At 42.3% G+C, this 18,280-nt stretch overlaps 1 protein-coding gene across 1 annotated transcript in view; it reads left to right on the top strand.

The window, feature by feature from the left end:
• STAC (SH3 and cysteine rich domain) overlaps nt 1-18,280 on the top strand; it is a 119,250-nt gene that overhangs the window by 24,996 nt on the left and 75,974 nt on the right. The gene's annotated exons all lie outside the window — the stretch shown is intronic.

The raw sequence follows: 18,280 nt of genomic DNA, 5'->3' as shown, positions 1-18,280 counted from the left end.
AGTTGGACACAGGGCTATTCCAAACAAAATGGAGGTTTTGTAAGAAGAAGAGAAGCGAAAGCTGGAAGTTGGGTACACAGCCTAACAGTCTGCCATGGGGAGGGAAAGAAAGAAAGAGAGAAAGAGGGAGGGAAGGAAGGAAGGGAAGGAAGGAAGGAAGGAAGGAAGGAAGGAAGGAAGGAAGGAAGGAAGGAAGGAAAGAAGGAAAGGAAGGAGAGAGAGAGGAAAGAAGGAAAGAGAAAGAAAGAAAGAAAAAGAAAGAGAAAGAGAGAGAGAGAAAGAAAGAAAGAAAGAAAGAAAGAAAGAAAGAAAGAAAGAAAGAAAGAAAGAAAGAAAGAAAGAAAGAAAGAAAGAAAGAAAGAAAGAAAGAACCATGTAAATAATGGTCTTTGTTCCTAGAATAAACCCTTTTGGCCAAGGAACATAATTATTTCAATACATAGATTTATTTGATTTTTTAGTATTGTGTTTAGAATGTTTTTCTCCTTGTTCAAAAATGAAATTGGTTTGTAGAACGTGGGTGTTTCTATATTTTGGGGCACATTCTCTTCATTGAGCTCTAGCATTGGTGTCTATTTTAGACTGGGCAAGAGCATGAATTTGGAACATCACACATTTATACCTATGTGATGGAACATCTCATGAAGCATAGAATGTATGTGTTCCTTAAATTTGGAGGGGAACTTGCCTCTTAAACATTGGGCCCAGCCACCTTTTTGCAGATAATTATTTAAAAATAATTTCTCACCTTTATAGTAATTGACCTAATCAACTATCCTACTATTTCTAAATTAATCTGAACAATTTAATTGTCTTAGAAAGTTATCCTTTTAAGCCAAATTTTCAAATGGCCTCAAATCACTTGCATGTGTGGTTATACCTCCTCTCTCATTCAAAACTTTGTGTATTTAGTGGAGATATTTTTCATCTTCTCAATTAGACTGTTTTTTCATTTAAATATTTTTTCAATAAACAAGTTCTTAGATTTATGTATTCTTAGATCTTCTTTAATTTCTGCTTTTATTTACTAAGTGCTATCTCCTGATTTGCTTGTACTTGCTTAGTTGTTCGTTTTATAATCTTTTTAAGTTACATTCTTAGTTCACCAACTTTCACTCTGTTATTTGTAACAATGAAAGCTTTTATGGCTCTGTAATCTTGGACACAACTGTGACTATATATCTCTTAAATGTTGTGATTATTATTCCCATCATTTTTCCTGAGTATTACAAAACAGAAGCAGGTGTGTGTGTGTGTGTGTGTGTGTGTGTGTGTGTGTGTAGCTAATGAGAAAGCAGGGGTTAATTTCTGATTGGTTCATTGTTTTTATGTTATTTGCTTTTTGGTTATTAAATTCTTGTTTTCTAATTCTGTGCTCACCATATACAGCCTGTCTAATCATCTGTTTTGTGGAACTCACTGCGGATTCCTTCATGGTTGCTTATAAAGTAGTTTGGGGTGGGTGTCTCATAGGCCCTTGAAAAGAATATGCATTTCCTGACATCTTAAGACCTTGATACTCAACAATTAAAAATAAATTGTAAATTCAACTGTTCAGATCTTTTATACTTTCTTTTACAGTGTTAGATTTGTCACGGATGGAAGGAAACCAGTTCAAGATATTTCATTACTGATTCATTTCTTTCTGTTTCATTTGTACAGTCTGAAAGTTTTATCTCATATATTATTCACGTCCCGTTATTTGGTGCATAACAGCTCACCACTGTTTAAATTTCATTATCATTGCGCCTTTCACCATTGACTAACTTCCCACTCTGCCCCACTCGCTTCTTTGAACTTGAATTTTCTTCTGTGTAAGTGTAATATACTGCAAAGCCTTCTCCATTGCCAGCATTTGTCAATCTTTGCTCGTTCTCTTATTTAATCTCTATGAGCTATTTTGGTTTTAGTGCAGATCTTCTAAACTCTGTTTTAAATTTATTCAATGAGGAACATAATCATTAACATTTATTGTCGTATGTTTGATTTTCTCTGTTTTATTTCTGTTTCTGGAGGTTTTCATACTCCTTCCTCTTTTCTTTTCTTTTTTTTTTTAACTGTTCTTTGATATCTGAATTTCTTCTTTCCATCAAGTTGAAGACAAACCAATTTTGTTAATATACTAGTGGCTACTTATAAAATTTTACTAACACTTACTGCAACTCTGCTTCTAATTATTAATATTGAGAACGGAATAGCACCTCTGTCCCCTCTTGTATCTTAAAATGGGGGTAGTAATAACAGGACCTACCTGATAGGGTGGGTTGGAGGGTTAAAAGAGATGATAATGCATTTAAAGTTCTAAACCGTATGCCATATATCTAAAGGACTCAAATGTCAGTTATAACTAATGTTGTTACTGTCCTTGTTACTTGGCCTCCATATAAAATGTGGAAATTAGCGCATCCTGACCTCCTCCTCCAGCCCCCCACCCCCATTCCTCCTACCTCCCACCCCCCACCCTGTCTCACCCCCCCTCCCTACTCCACTGCTTGTGTCTTGTTACTACAAGTCATGGCATTTTTATTACTGTTAAAACACTTCTAAATTATGTGTCATCTGTTTCATTAAGTATTTATAACAGGTGAATTTTCCTCGTGAACTGTTTATAGCAGTCGTTTTTAACTCGGCCATGTTTAAATTATTTCAAGCACAAGCCCTTTTATGCTTCGTGTTTTCCATAGTTTCCAATCTTTTGTTTTCTCTGCTCACGAATGGTCATTTATCTGGGTGGAGAACACTTGCGCGGTAACACGGCCTCACATTGTTTCAGTCTCTTTTGGAAGAGACCTCTAAAATGCGTCTCAGGTTGCCTGCTCTGTGGGTGACCCACTTTCCCGCCCCTGTGCCTGGATGTCCTTCTGCACGTGTGACACTGGAAGTTTCTGCGCGGAGCCGGGAGCGCGCTGGCAGGAAAAGAGATGTTTCTTTTCACCAGACTGAGCTGACACATGGTGATTCCCTCCTTGACAGATGGATCTTCTTTCCTCATTTAGCCAAAGGACTCTCTTATCTTTGAAAGTCTCTTCGGGATCCAATCCTCTTTTTAAATCTTCTCGAGTGGTTTCCAGCTTCCTGTATTGCTGGCATTCTGCCAGCGCTTCTCCAACAGACCCTCCACCTCGCCGAGTAACCACCTTTCCGCAGAGCAGGTTTTCCTGGCTTTTACCTTTCCCTATTGTGTTTTTTTTTTAACTTTGTAGACACTTTATTAGTTTTAAAAGTTTATTTTTTATTGCATTTTCTTCCATTACCATTTATCCCCCTTATTATGTGCTCCTCCACCTCCACCCACCGTAAATCTTCCTGGGCTGTGGCTGTCGCTACCAAGTCTTCCCTTCCAACCCCTCCCTTTCTAACCTACTCCAATCATCTCAGCTTTCATAGCTTACTTTATATTTTTTATACTAAAATCATATTTCTTCAGATTTATCGAGAGCCCAAAGTAGTGAGTATGTAAAATTTACTTTTTGTTCCAATAGGCAATATTTTTATAGCCATGTTCTTCCTTTACTACCAAAGTGCTGTAATCTTTCCTCATTTTATGTTGTAGAAGTTTTTACAGGGCCCCGTGTTATTGGTGTGTGTTTGATGTTCCCTCACTTCTAAATGGAAAGAGGGTTTCCAGAGCTGGAATTTGTGCCTAAATATAGTGAGGAAAGTCTCCTATGATCATTTTAGTATTCATGTGGATGTCGTCTGAGTCCTTGTATTCTATCTAAAGCTGGACGGCAGGTCGGCGCAAGTTTATAAGAGCTGAGTGATGCAGTGACCTCAGGGATCACATGAAATAAGCAAATACTAAATCCTCAATAAATGTTGGCCATCATTAGCAGCAGCAGCAGCGCTGATAAATTTGACTCAATAAAAATTTAAAACCACCCACTGTTTACAGAGTCAGTGAATAAAGTCAAAGATGAATACAAACCGAGAAGAATATTTTGTCACACAAACGGCAGGACTTTTATAAATCTATAAACATTTCCATATCAATAAAAAGATCTATAACTTACTAGATAAACTGATGAAATAATAGAGCACTTCGTTTCTGCCCATCAGCCACATAAATTTGACCCTATTGATAAATAAGAAATTGAAAGTTTTGAAAGTTTATACACCATTTTTTTTACCTATTGTTTAAAATGAATTACAGGGCAGAGCAAAAGTAGATTTACAGTTGTTCAGATGGAAAATAATACAACAATTCATAAATAAGAGTACAAAAATAAACTCTGTATTTCACATACTCACAGCTGTAGACCTGCTTTTGCTCACTCTGTATAACAGATATTGCCCAAGGTGAAGGGAAAAGGACATTCCGTTATACAAACCAGTGGGACTGAATTTAAAAATACTTATCTGGCCAAGAAAATTCACATCTGGCACTATAGTTCTTCAATATCTTTGCATGTGTACACCAAGATGTATGTACAAAATGTTTGTGCTAGTATTGTTTGTAAAACAATACACATTCCTAAAGAAAAGGATTTGCTGCTATAAAAAAAGAAACCCAACAAATACTCAAGTGGATCAAAAATACGGACATTTTCTTTTCTCTCACATGGGTTTCCGGGTAAACCGTTTAGGTAAGCGGGAAAGCTGTATTCTCTGTGGACCCATTTTCCTCTAAGATATCACTCCGCCATCCCCAAGGGCATTGTCATAATCGCCGTGGTCAAAGGGGATCCACCCCACATCCATAGCAGCTGGTGTGGAAGGGGAAGGGAGAGTGGAGCAAGCAGCGCACAGCCTTTGGCCTGGTTTCAGAAGTGGTACATTTCATCTCATTATAGTCCATTAGCAACTATACAGCATCATTCCTGCACTTATGCACCAAAAGCTCTGGGAAATGTAATCTAACCATATGCCCAGGAAGAAAATGATCATGAAATCCATGATCATTTGGGTGTACACCTGCAAGGCTCTGTCTCAAGAAACACTAGAAGCAATCAAATGCCCATCAAAAGAGGAACAATTAGTTAATCTCTTACCTACATTCGGTGGAATATTAGGCTGCAATTAAAGAATGAGTTAAATCTTCCATTCTGTTAGATCCAGATAATAGAAAGATCCTAATGGATTATAAAATTAAAAGGAAAGATACAGAAAAATATGCATAACATACATTTGTATTTTTATAAAGAAGATATTCTATACACTTAGATGCACTTATATGCCCAGAGCATTTCTGGAAGAAGCTACTAATGAAGTTTAAGTCTGAGTTGAACTAGGGGTCTGAAGTGAGAAGAAAACTTAATTGTCCATAAGTTCTCTTTTTGTATTATATTAAATATATATATATATAGACTAATATTGCAAAATGTGAATATATAAATATGAATAAGTCCTTCCTTGCTTAATGCTCTTCAGCAATAACCTGTTTTTGTACATAGTGTCCAGGCTTATTCACACATTTTCCAAGCACCCTTCCTTTTAGGATCCGGTCTACCCTCTTGTGCCTTGAACTTGAAGCTCCCTACCTGTGCTGTTCCTCATTTTCTTTTCTTTGCTTGTAAATAGTCTATCCACTTCAAATACTCTTCCAAAAACCTTGCCACCCAGTTTCTCTCTCTCTCTCTCTCTCTTTGGAGTGGCGGGATGGAGCTTGCAGAGTGAGTTCAGTACCATAAGATTAACCTCATGGGTCTATCCATATTTTTCCCCAGGTGAGATGAAAACCTAAGGACAAGGGGCATGTTGTCGCCCCTCCTCATCCCTAGCAGAGTGGGTGACACATGGCAGGTAGTCAGTAACTATCTGTTGAAGCGCAAAGGTCCTTCCACCTACATAATTTAAACATTTATTAAGTGACTGTATCCTGCCTCTCTTAAGTAGCTTCTTCACTCCTTACATTTTTTCCAGTTTCTCTGTTTCATCCTGTGTACTTGCTCCCAACTAATTTCTGTCCCCTCCTCCTCCGGTGTCATTTAAATGATATGAGCTTTAGAGTCTAGCTATGCACATGTTGACTACCAAACAATGAAACATGTTTTAACAAACAAGGGAGTATGTTGGTATGAACTCATGGTTTTTAATGTTATGCATATAGATGGACGCAAAAATAAACATAGGCATGTCGTAGGAGTGTGTGAGTACACATTCATAGGTCTTCTACTGCTGTCTACTGAGAGAGCTTACAGTCGATGGCACCTCAGTGGCCATGAGCACTTCTAGGACCCAGACCTCAGTTTGCAGATACCGTTCCCCAGGGAAACTGATGAGGCCTTTTTGGAGAAATGGCTGGCAGCAAGGTGGGGACAGGGAAAATCCAAGATAAGCCTGGAGAATCCTGTTCTGTTAGGAGGTAAGGAAGTGTTCAAAAGTAACTGCAACACCTCCAAAAGGACACGTATACTAACCTAAAGGAGATGCTAGTGACCAAACCGGATAATTTGAACAACATAAATAATGATGCTAGTAAATTGTAACTTATAGAATAAAGCCAATAGCCGTCAGGACATGCTAATAGAAATGAATAACTGAATGATTGAATAAACAGATGGAAAATTCTGCAATAGAATGCTAATTAATAAATATAGAAGAATACCTCTGGCTTTGTTCTTTTTTTTCTCAGGATTACTTTGGCTATTCAGGGTCTTTTATGATTCCATATAAATTTTAGAATTTTTGTCCTATTTCTGTGAAAAAGACCATTGGACTTTTGATAGAGTTTTGCACCGAATCCACAGAATTTTTAGGTGATGTAGGCATTTTAACAATATTAATTTTTTTCAATCTATGAGCACAGTGTATCTTTCCATTTTTTTGTATCTTCTTTAACTGATGTCAACAATGTCTTGTAGTTTTCAGTGTACAGGTCTTTCACTTCCTTTGTTAGATTTAATCCCGTGTATTTTATTCTTTTGGTCACTAAAGGTGTAATACTCCCTAACTTCAAACTATACTATAAAGCTATAGTCTTCAAAATAGTATTGTGCTGGCAAAAAAAAAACACAGACCAACGGAACAGAATTAAAAGCACATCTATACATATGGAAAACTAATTTATGACAAAGGAGCCAAAGAGAAAGGAAAGTTTCTTCAATGAATGGGGTTGGGAAAGTTGGACAGACACATGCAAAAGAATGAAACTAGGCCACTTTCTTACACCATACACAACAATTAACTCAAAACGGATTAAAGACTTGAATATAAGACTGAAACCATACAACGCCCAGAAGAAAACATAGTGCCAAGCTTCTGGATACCAGCCTTAGAGATGTTTTTGTGGATTTGACTCCAATGCCAAGGGGAATGAAAGGAAAAATAAACAAATAAGCATAGAAAGACTATTGGGAATAGAACATCACCATTAAGCAAACACCAGGTAATAAGATTTTCAGGCAAGAATAGTTCATTTATGTTGAAATTAGAGGACAAATGTTTGATGACAAACAGGATATTTACATAGTCTCAAAGTATTTCCCCTACATAAAACTTGTTCATTACAAAGAGAAAACTATTAATTTTATAGTGGAACAACCTGGCAAATATCACCTAAAGCCAGTGACCATAGTTTAGATTACCTATAATACGACATATTGGCATCAGGTAACTCCCAGTAGGCTGCACTGAGAAGAATGCATCACTTTTGTCCCATTCTTATCAAAAATATTTAATTTCAATCTAACAGTGGGAAAACACTGGACCAACTCAAATTTTAAAACATTCTGCAAAATACTGCCTAGTAGAGCTTCCGGTCAAGATGGCAGCACAGGTAAATGCAGTACTCAGAACCTCCCAAAACCATATCAGAATTACAACTGTGTTACAGAACTATCATTTAGAACCACCTGCAGCCTAGTTGAACAGAAATCCTACAACTAAGGATATAAAGAAGCCGCACATACACTGGTAGGAGAGACAAAGAAGCAGAACAGACTGGCCCCACACCCACGTGTGGCAGATAAAAATTGGGAGAGAGAGTTCTCAGCTGTGGAGGTTCCCCCTTGAAGAGCCAGGGGTCCCAGCCCGAGATTCTAGGGCCGGGAAGAAAAGTCCACATAATTTATCATGGTGAAAACCTTCAGGATTGTGGCTGAGTTAGACAGAGGGCTTCTGGAGTCCCAGGCATTTCTCTTACAGAGCCCACGCATGGACTTACCTGAACTCACTCCCTCTGACCTCTAGTGCTTGGGCAGCTGCTCAGAAGGCACCAGGGATGTCCTGGAAGGAACTGAGTCATCTGGCATCAGGATGAGGGGTGAAGGGGCGGCTTTTTCCAGGCAGAAGTGCTAGCAGAGGCCATTGTCTCTTTGCTAAGCCCTCCCCCCACAGAGCCAGCAGGCGGGCAATATACCTGAGTCTCCTTCAGCCAGGCTAACAGTTTGCCCTGCCCTAGTGATTCCCTGAGGCCCTGCCCCACCCAACTTGTGGGCCAAACCCTTGCCCTTTCTAGTGGCTTTTCCCTACAAATGGTCCGTCTTGGTTCATGCTTCAGAATTTCCATAATCGCTCAAAGGTTCACAAATGTTAACTAAGCTGCCTCTGGCCTCCACATTCCCCATGCATATTGTTAAGTGGTCCCAGCCCAGATTAAATGCTCCAATTAAAAGACATCTAGTGGCTGAATAAGTAACAAAACAAGACCCTTACACATGCTATCTACAAGACACTCACTTCAGATGGAAAGACACATGCAGAATGAAAGTGAAGGCATGAAACAAAATATTTTATTAAAATGGAAACAAAAAAACCCAACAAAACTGGGGTAGTTATACCAGACAAAATAAACTTCAAAATAAAGGCTATAACAACTAAGAAAGATCCAGCAATTCCTCCTCTGAGTACTTATCTGAAGAAACTCAAAACACTAAATCTAAAAGACATATACATCTATATACTCACTGAAGCATTATTTACAATAGCCAAGATATGGAAGCAACCTAAGTGTCCATCAGTAGATGAAAAGATAAAGAAGTAGTGAATATATACAATGCAATATGACTCAGCCATAAAAAGAACAAAATCTTGCCATCCGCAACAACCTAGAAGGTATTTTGCCAAGTGCAATAAGTCAGACAGAGAAAGGCAAATGTCAGGTGATTTCACTTAAATGTGGAATCTAAAAAGAAAGAATGAATGAGCAAGCAGAATAGAAACAGACTCACAGATACAGGGAACATTTTGACAGTTGCCAGACAGGAGAGGGTTGAGGGGGAAGGGTGAAAAGGTAAAGGGATTGACAAGTACAAATTGGTAGTTGTAGAATATCCATGGAGATGTAAAGCACAGGATAGGGAGTACAGTCAATAATATTGTGACAGCTATATATGGTGTCAGATTGGGTACTAATTTGTCAGGGTGATCAGTTTTTAAGTTACATAAATTGGGTGTCAGATTGGGTACTACTAAATTTGTCAGGGTGATCAGTTTTTAAGTTACAACCCAATCACTGGGTTGTCCACCTGGAGCTAGTAAAATATTGTATACATCAACTGTAATTTTAAAAAAAAAATTTAAATTAAAAATAAAAACCTATGCAATCAAAAGAAAAAATACTTGCTAGTAGTCTTCCAAAGGGTCAAGGTTATGAAAGACATAGAAAGACTGAGGACCTGATATAGACTGAAACATAACTAAATGCAATGTGGAATCCTGGACCAGAAAACAAGACATTATGGGACAACTGGCGAAATTCTGATCAAGTCTAGAGATTAGTGAATAGTTTCATATCCATGTTCATTTCCTGGCTGCAACTAATTTACTCTGGTTGGGTAAGATGTTGGCATTAGGGAAAAGTAGGTAGAAGGCATTTTACAACTTTTCTGTGAGTGTGTGTGTGTGTGTGTGTGTGTGTGTAACTTTATATTAAAATGAAAATTTGGAAAAAAAAAGAAAGAAATCCTGCATTTTACCACTGGGTTGTTCTTTCATAGATAAATAATCCAGAGCCTACTAAATTGAAAGTTCAGAATTAAAAAAAAAAAAAAGCCTGGCTGGTGTAGCTCAGTGGATTGAGTGCAGGCTGTGAACCAAAGCATCGCAGGTTCGATTCCCAGTCAGGGCACATGCCTGGGTTGCAGGCCACCGTCCCCAGAAACTGCACATTGATGTTTCTCTCTCTCTCTTTAAAAAAAAAAGGAATAATTCTCCAACACCTAATAGCTGATGTTTAAAATCTGTAGTTTCCCACCCCCCCTCCCTCATTTCATATCATCTGACCCTGGGCTTGTTTTGTTGACTATCTAGAAGAAGCAGAGTTTTTGTCATTCTTTTGGCAAAGAAAACTGCCCTTATCTTATCTTTAGCTAGATAGATTGTTAAAACCAGAGCAAGGCCTGATGAGGCTCTAAACTGAGCTGGAATTCTACTTGCTGCCCTGATTCTCCCAGCAGCCTTTAAAGCTGCAAGCTGTTTAATGGAAAGCCATTTACTAGGTTCCCGTACATCTGAAATGTAGAGAGGTTCTGCGGCACAGTGACAACGAAAAGTCAAGGACCATACACAGGGTAGGAGATACACAAAGGATTCAGCGTATGAATTTAGCCACTTTTATTAGCCACTTTTTTTTAAGACATAATTATTATGAGTTACTGCAATACAAAATCTCAGAACCAAGCTATGGGAAAGGTCTCCAGATGTGAACCCAGAAGATGGGGTCCAAGTTCTGCTCCTGCCACTAATTATCTAACCTCCGTGAAAGTAACCCTTACATAGAGATAAGGAAACCAGTGTATTAGGGGCCTGAACTCGGTGTGGTGCCCTCAGCTATTGGCCTGATTTTTCTCCTCTTCTGCTGTTCTAACCCGCTTGGTTCGCGTTTTGTTCATTGCTTCTTAACAATTTGGGCGTATGTCATAGCTTTCCTTATCGATCATAAGAATCTCATTTTCTGGTATTAAAAGTTTAGTTCATCTGAAGCAAACTGTTAGCCTGACAGTAAATGCACTGCCATTCCCCTCTCCCCACCATCAACTTCCTCCTTGCCTCAATCCACAAACACCCCAGGTCAGGCCTAACTAACCCTTGGGCTGAGAACCTGCATGGGAATCAAGCATTTTCCAGGTAGGTTGCCTCCCAGACAGAACAGAGGCACTGAAGGCCTTTGAAAATAATTGAAAATCCAGGGGCTGCTCTTAGTGTGTCTGTGTGCCTGGGGTGAAGGAGGGGTGACTAGACACAGTGGTGGGTAGGTGGATTCCCCACTCATCAGGAAGGGGTTTGTATCCCCCACAGTAAGGAGCCTGGACGTAACCCAGAAGAGAGGGGGCTATCAAAGCACTTAAAGAGTTGAATTATATGTTTCCAAGTTGAGTCTTCCTTCAGGGTTTGAAAGACGGTCTCTGACTATTCCAGCCTGCATTGGTAGCTCTCTTTTCTGACATCTTGGATTGGACAGCAATCCAAACACACCACCTACCACTTGATAATACAAATGTAGGGTCTTTCGTCACCTGTGGATAGTTTTCAGCATCGTTTCTTGTCTCCTGAATTAGATCTTTGACGTCCTGTAAGCAGAGACTGTTGAAAAGTCTTTTGTATTCCCTCATTGTGCTGAACTGCCAGAGCTGGAAGGGAACTTAGCAGCCCCTGAGCTCATCCTTTCTATTAATTGATGAAATCCAAGCCAAGGAGCTTGAGAGACCTATCTCAGCTACACGGCTGGTGGGTGGCAGAGCAGGCGATTGGCCGTATTCACCAACTCTTGCTTTACTGATACATTCATTAACAGCTGGTTTTTGCAGCTGGTTAGGACAGAGCCAGGTGGATGCAAGAAGACAATTTCCGACTTGAAGTCTCCATCCAAACTGAATCAAGTCAGGACCTGGAAGAGACTGCGCTTGCCTTAAAGGAAATGAGGCTGTGGATGGGTTAAAATGTTGGTAAGGAAATTAGTCTTCATCACAGGCATTCCGTTTCTAAAGATGCCTGTACCCACCCTTTGCCTATAGAGCCAGGGGTAACATATTGGGGGAGAGTGTGGGGAGAGCCCCGACCAACCAGAGCCTGACCCGGAAGGGAACAAGGGACCCTGCATGGCTGACAGGGTGTGAAAGGGGTTGGGTTTCAGACGCAAGTCACAGGGACTGTTCTGCTTGCTGCAGCATGACAAATAACCTATTTCCTTGTCATCGATGGATGCAATAATAACTTTTCGGGAAAACCAAAGAAAAGGGTGAGCATTTCCATAGAAGGCATCACCCTACTTTAGAAAATCTTAAATGTGAAAAAGAAAAAAAAATTGTTCACGCTAAAAGCAAAGATGTAGCTCACATACGGACATCCAGAGTGAGACATTTGGACATTTGCGCACCGAATGTTCTCTGATGACCTCATTTCAATTCAGAAGCAAGCCAGCGCATTGCTGGTGTGGTCTTTCAATAGCCAAGGAAACGTGCTTAGAGGTGACTTCATGCTTAACTGTCAACAGGCAGGAGACTGAAGTGACGTGGTGGCTGTGCCTCCTGACATATTATGCCTGTGTGGGTGGGCAGAGGCTCATCTGCTCCCAGACTTCCCCCCGCCCCCACATAGTGCAGGCTTTAGATCCGGCTGCAATGATCTAATGCATACTGGTTAATTAACTTTATGGGCCACTGCAGAACAGACTTGATAAATCAATAGGCGTGCCGCTGCGGTCACCTGCAGGCAGTATTCTGAGTTCCATTGCTCTGATGACGCCTGATTTCTGTTCTTCCCCAATGAATTGCCATAGAAGTGCTTCTCAACACTGGTCACCACATGGATTATCGCTAAAATCCCAGCTGGCTTTGAAGCACACCAAGTGGAGGAATGTTACAAAGAAGAGGTCAGGGTGCAAAACCTCCTGATAGTCAATTCGGCTTAAGGAGCTTGAGAACCCTCCAGAGACCTGTATGTGGGTCTCATTCTGCAGCTTACTAGCCATTTAACCGGGTTTCAGTTGTCTCATCTGTCAAACCAGGTGGTAACCTGAAATGGACCCTCTGTGCCCCGCCCCCCTGCCCACCCTCAGCCTTCTACTGGTCAATGCTCTAGTCTGTTCCCTCCCTGCTCTCTGAAACAGTTCTGTATCTTCTCCCCCAACTTGTAACATCTCCTCCCTCCACTTACCCCCTTGTGCTCACTCAGGAAATACACTTCTCTCTGTTTTCATTGATAGAAACAGATGCAATCAGAAGAGAAGATCCAGCCAACACCCATTGCCTGCTTATGCATTTCTCTCCTGACGGATGCACGGCCGCAAACCACAAAGTCGACCCTTCCTCCCTCGTAGCCACCCATCTACTCAAGGACATGACTCCAGCATGCCCCCCCTCCTGCTCTCCTGAGTCCTTAAAAACACGCTGACATAATCTTCTTTCTTTACACAGTACAAAACTGAAAATGTCCCCTGATGCTACACACCCCCCTCCATGACTGCTTTTTTACTAACCCCCTTTAGAGCAAAACTGCCCTTGCCCTACCCCCACGCACTTCCCCTCCAGCCATTCTTTCTTGGAGTCTTGCCAGTTAGGTTGTCATCCCCCTCACCACCAGCCCCCACCACCACCGCTTCACTGGGTGCATTAAGGTCCTGTTAAGGCTACAACCAGTGTCTCCCAGGGACTCTCCCTTTGCCAAGTGTGACTGCCAACCCTCACACCTCATACAACTTGACATCTGAGTTCCATTTGATGCTGCCGGGTGCTCTCTCCTCCTGGAATCATTTTCTTCCCTTAGAGTCTAAAACATCCCTCTCTTTCATCCTTCTCTTTCCCCTCCAGCCCCCCCTTCTCAGATTTCTTTCTTTGTGCTTAATCCTCTTGACGTCAAAATTGTTGGTTGTTAATCCTCTCGGAGTCCTGGGCTCTGTCCTCAGATCACTTCTCCTCAGCGTCTGCACGCCCCAGGTAGTGACCTCACCCAGCCTCGTGGCTGCAAACGCCATCTCTAGGCTCGTGACTGCCGCGTGTTTTACTGCAGTTGGGCCCTGTCCTCTGAACCCCAGAATGGTATACTTAACAGCCTACTTGGCAGCAACACGTGAGTCCAAAGCAAGCATTTCAAACTTAGCTCTCCCCAGACTCGACTCTGATCCCAACCCCACTCCCTGCATAAACCTACTTCTTCTCCGGGGTCCTTCCTCAGTGGTCCCCCATTCACCCAGTTGCTCAAGCTAAACCTCTTGAAATCATTATTGACTCCTCTCTTTTCCTCATATTCCACAGCCAGTTTCTCAACAAACCTCATTGGTTCTGCCTTCAAGTTGTACCCCGAATTCAACCACGTCTTACTAGAACTGTGTAAGGACAAACCTAAAATAAGGGGCAGGCCCTGTCACTTCTCTGCTCCAAGCCATCACCCTTAGGATAGACTCCAAAGCCCTTGCCATGACCTGCAAATGCCCAGCATGAAACTGGCCCTTGACTTCTCTGCACTTTCTCTCCCTCATTGCTGTGTTCTAGACACCTCTTAGAGTTCCTCAGACACACCCATCTTGCTCTCTTGTAGGGGCTTTTGCCTTCGGTTTCCCCACTACCCAGAATGCTCTTCTCCAAAGAAGTTCCTACATTCGCTTCATGTCTCTGCTCCAACGTCACCTGTCCAGTTTCGAGAGGACCCGCTTGTCACCTTCTAAAGCCTGGCTCTGGCCTTCATACCTACCCAAATTTATATTATTATATATCTTTGAATATTTGCTTATTTTCTGTCTTTACCCACTAGACTATATCCCCAAAGCCAAGGGCAATGTCTGACTCATAGTAGTAGCCCAATAAGTATTTATTGAATGAATTATTTTAATAAATGAATGAATGAATGATCCTCTGAGTCACAGGGTTGCTGGGATGATTACATGAAATCAAGTATATTTAGAGCAGTTTCTAGCACATGGTAAAGTACTCAAGACTATCTGTTCCTTTTACCATGATTATTATAAATAGAATGGATGGGCTGCCGCAATGGTGTACAGAAGCTAATCATTCTGTGACATCTGCTATTATCAGAGTTTGCTTCTATTTCTGCATCTCATATGTTCCCATCTGGCCCCTGCTCCTGTAGGGATAATTGGAGAAGGCATGTTCCTTTGAGCTTACTGCTCAGACTTCGTTTAGCTCGTAGGCATTTCCCTTAAGCTGTCCACTTGAATAAAGGATGTCACATGGGCTCCCAACGCAAGTTCTCCGGCTTCAGAGGCAGGCAGGCTCCGAAGGTCTGACAGAGTTTTCAGCCGCGTCTCTCAGGGCAAGGAAAATGCTACAGGTTTCTTGGCATCATCCTAAACTTCCGGGGGACACAGGATGCCGCAGGGATGGAAGGGTTTGGAGGGAGAAAAGAGGCACGTGAGCACAGGAGGCAGACCAGACGGCAGGTAGGTAGGTGTTACCCCACCGCTGTCCTTGTATCGGCAGCAGAAGACCGTACAGGGGTGTCTGATGCTCTGCTTTGGTCAACAATGTATGTCCCTTTATGATTTTTAAGAAACTTGAAATATATAAAATAGAGGAAGTAGCTCCCAAAAAGAATAGATTTGCCTTCCCACTCCACATCCCTTCCCACGCTCACGGACCACCAGTACTTCCAGCCCCCTGGTGATGAGAGGTGTTCCTCCTCCACACCCCCATCTACCCTGGGTTAAGTCACCAGCATGGGATTTAGAGGAAGGCAGATTTAGGTCTTTACTCACCTAAAATGTGTGACCTTGGACAAGTGTCTTAACCTCTCTCAGCCTCCATTTCTGTAGGGGAAAGTAAGAAAGTCTTCGCTGAATGGTTGAGAAGATGAAGAGGCATTCCCTGAGATGCTTAGGCTAGTCCCACACTCCCAGCTCCATCCTCCCCTGCTCTGCCCACCCCCCTCCTTCCATTGGTATCATGTAGAACTCTCAGCTCTCCTAAAGACAAATACCATGTGATTTCACTTATATGTGGAACCTAAGAGCAACATAAGCAAACAAAGCAGAAACAGACTCACAGACACAGAGAATAGATTGATGGTGGCCAGAGGGGAGGTGGGTCAGGGGGCTGGGTGTGAAAGGTGAAGGGACTGAGATTGGGAGTTATGAACAGTCACGGGGACGTAAAGCACAGTGTAGGGAAGAGAGTCAAGAATACTGTAACGACTACATCTGGTAACAAGTGGGTACCAGAAAAATAGGGGGAAGTACTTTGTGAAATATATGATGTCTAACCACCTGATGGACACCTGAAGCTAATACACAATAGTATTTAATGTAAACTGTCATTGAAAAAATGAAATTAAAATAAGCACTAAAAAAAAAAAGAATTTCCAGCTTTCTCGTAGGCTCTGCCCTGCTTCCTTCACAACAGTGCGCTGATAAAATTGGGACAGGTGTTATGCTCTATTTCTGAGACAAGGGTAGCCAATTCATTGAACCATTTGAACTGCATGGGGGGAAAAATAGAAAATGACTTTATTTTGCTATGACATTTGCTTTGATAAGCCACCCTCTCCTTGGTTTTCATAGTCCATGACAAAATCTTGGCAGATTCCTTTAACTTCCTGGTTACTTTAATGTATTCAAATCTCTCTAAAATAAAACTCCAATCGCACCTCCTATTTAAGTCCCCCTTCCTCCAGCACCAGGACAGCGTGTAGCCAGAAGGACCTGAAGCGTAGAAGGTTCTGTTCTGTGACTTTGCTGCTTCCAGGTCCTCGCCTCCGCGTGGCTCAGTCTCAGAGAGTGAGGGTCTTGTACCTCCCTGTCACTTACCTTTGCTGTGGATGGAGGGTCCGCTTCCCAATAAATGCGGAGCTCCCTGGGGCCCACGACTCCATTCTCCCCTATCTGTCAGGATATGCTAGTTTACGGCCCAGTCACAAACTGCAGAATAACTCAGCAGCACCTCCTTCTTCCTGCTTCTGCCACAGCCCCACCTCCTCCGGCAGGTTTGGGCTATAGGGCAGAAGGAAAGGGACAAGAGAAAAGTCTTAGCTGGCCCACTGTTTCTGACCTTTCTATGTGTGATGTTGCTGCTTGTCTGGCTGGTGATGCCCTTTCCAGTTGAGGATGCCCCATTGCTGGACCCAGTGGGGCTTCTCCAGAGGGTCCTGCAGGGCCTCCCTTCCATGTGGCTACCTGAAGGAGAGAGTTGGCCACAGTCAGCTTCAAATGAACAACAAAGCACAGTCCCACCACATGCCAGGAAACTGGGGAGAACAGCGCTGTGCTGTGTACACACAATAGATTCCCAACTTACTGGTTTAAAAGACTAGCCATCTCTTTAGTTGGTGGTTCTGCATGTCGACCGTTTGAATAGGACCCAGCTGGTCTCATCTAGACGCCTGTACTCCTTGCAGGGAAGCAGCTGGCTCTGCTTCCGGGGTCTCACTTGAGTGATGAAAAGTGACTGGACCATGTGTCTCCCAACATCCTTCAGGCTAAGTCGGGTTTGCTCATATGGGAGTTTGGCACATTTCCAGGAGGGAGGCCAGAAGCAAGTGAGGCATCTTGAGGTCTGGGCTTGGAACTGGCTTAAAGTCACTTCTGTCACTTTCTATTAATCAAATCCCCCAAACCAGTAAGATTCTAGGAGTGGGGAAATACGCTCCACTTTTGATGGGGGGAGCTGTAAAGGCACATTGGAAAGGGGAGTGAGAAAGGGGAAAGAGAATCATGGCGTTATTGGAGTCTATGCCTCAGCTCTAATGAATAGCACACCTTTCTGATCTTCGCAGGGAGGTGCTGGTGGGGGTGATGCAGAGGTGGCTGAGCTTGGCAGGGCCAGATCAACCACCTTGTGTGTCCTGTTGGAGGTCTGATCGCACTTGACACAGGCCTTCATTAGAATAATGTGCTTAGCTTCTTTTTCTCTGCCAGTGTAGGCCAGGGACATTTATTCCAGGCAATAGGCCAAGTCCCCATGGGTATTCAATTACAAAAGGAACCACCTTAAAGGCAAAGTGACTTACTGCAGGTCAGGCAGCTACTACGTGGTTTATTTCTTTTATCCAGGCAGAGGGAAAGCTGTGTAGTAAGGGCTGTTGATAAAAGTGCATCGTAAAAACCAGAGACCTGTAAAAGGCCACTGTGGCTGGGATGGACAGAGCAAGATGAGTAGGGTGTAAGCTGTCATTGGGATCCAGAGTTTGCCAGTCGCTGGAGCCCATGACGATCTGCTTTTCTTTAAATTTAAGAACAAAGGAAACTTCATGAAGGATTTGAAGCACATGCTGATGTCTGTGTTTCCAAAAGACTCTTCTAGCTCCAATGCGAGGCCTGGACTGGAGGTTCAAACGGGCCCCAACTGACACTTTTGAAAGTTAGAACGTTTCCAAGCTTCTTCATGAATCCCAAAGGCAAAGGAGAGATGGCCCAGTTTGCCAAAGGGACAAAAACCAGCAGCAGGACAAGGGG

This window comes from Phyllostomus hastatus, unplaced genomic scaffold (genome assembly GCF_019186645.2).
Source record: "Phyllostomus hastatus isolate PE091 unplaced genomic scaffold, TTU_PhHast_1.1 phas_scaffold_129, whole genome shotgun sequence".
In the NCBI taxonomy this organism is placed as follows: Eukaryota; Metazoa; Chordata; class Mammalia; order Chiroptera; family Phyllostomidae; genus Phyllostomus; species Phyllostomus hastatus.
The sequence above is the reverse complement of the archived record's forward strand: the minus strand, read 5'-3'. Positions and strand labels throughout refer to the sequence as shown.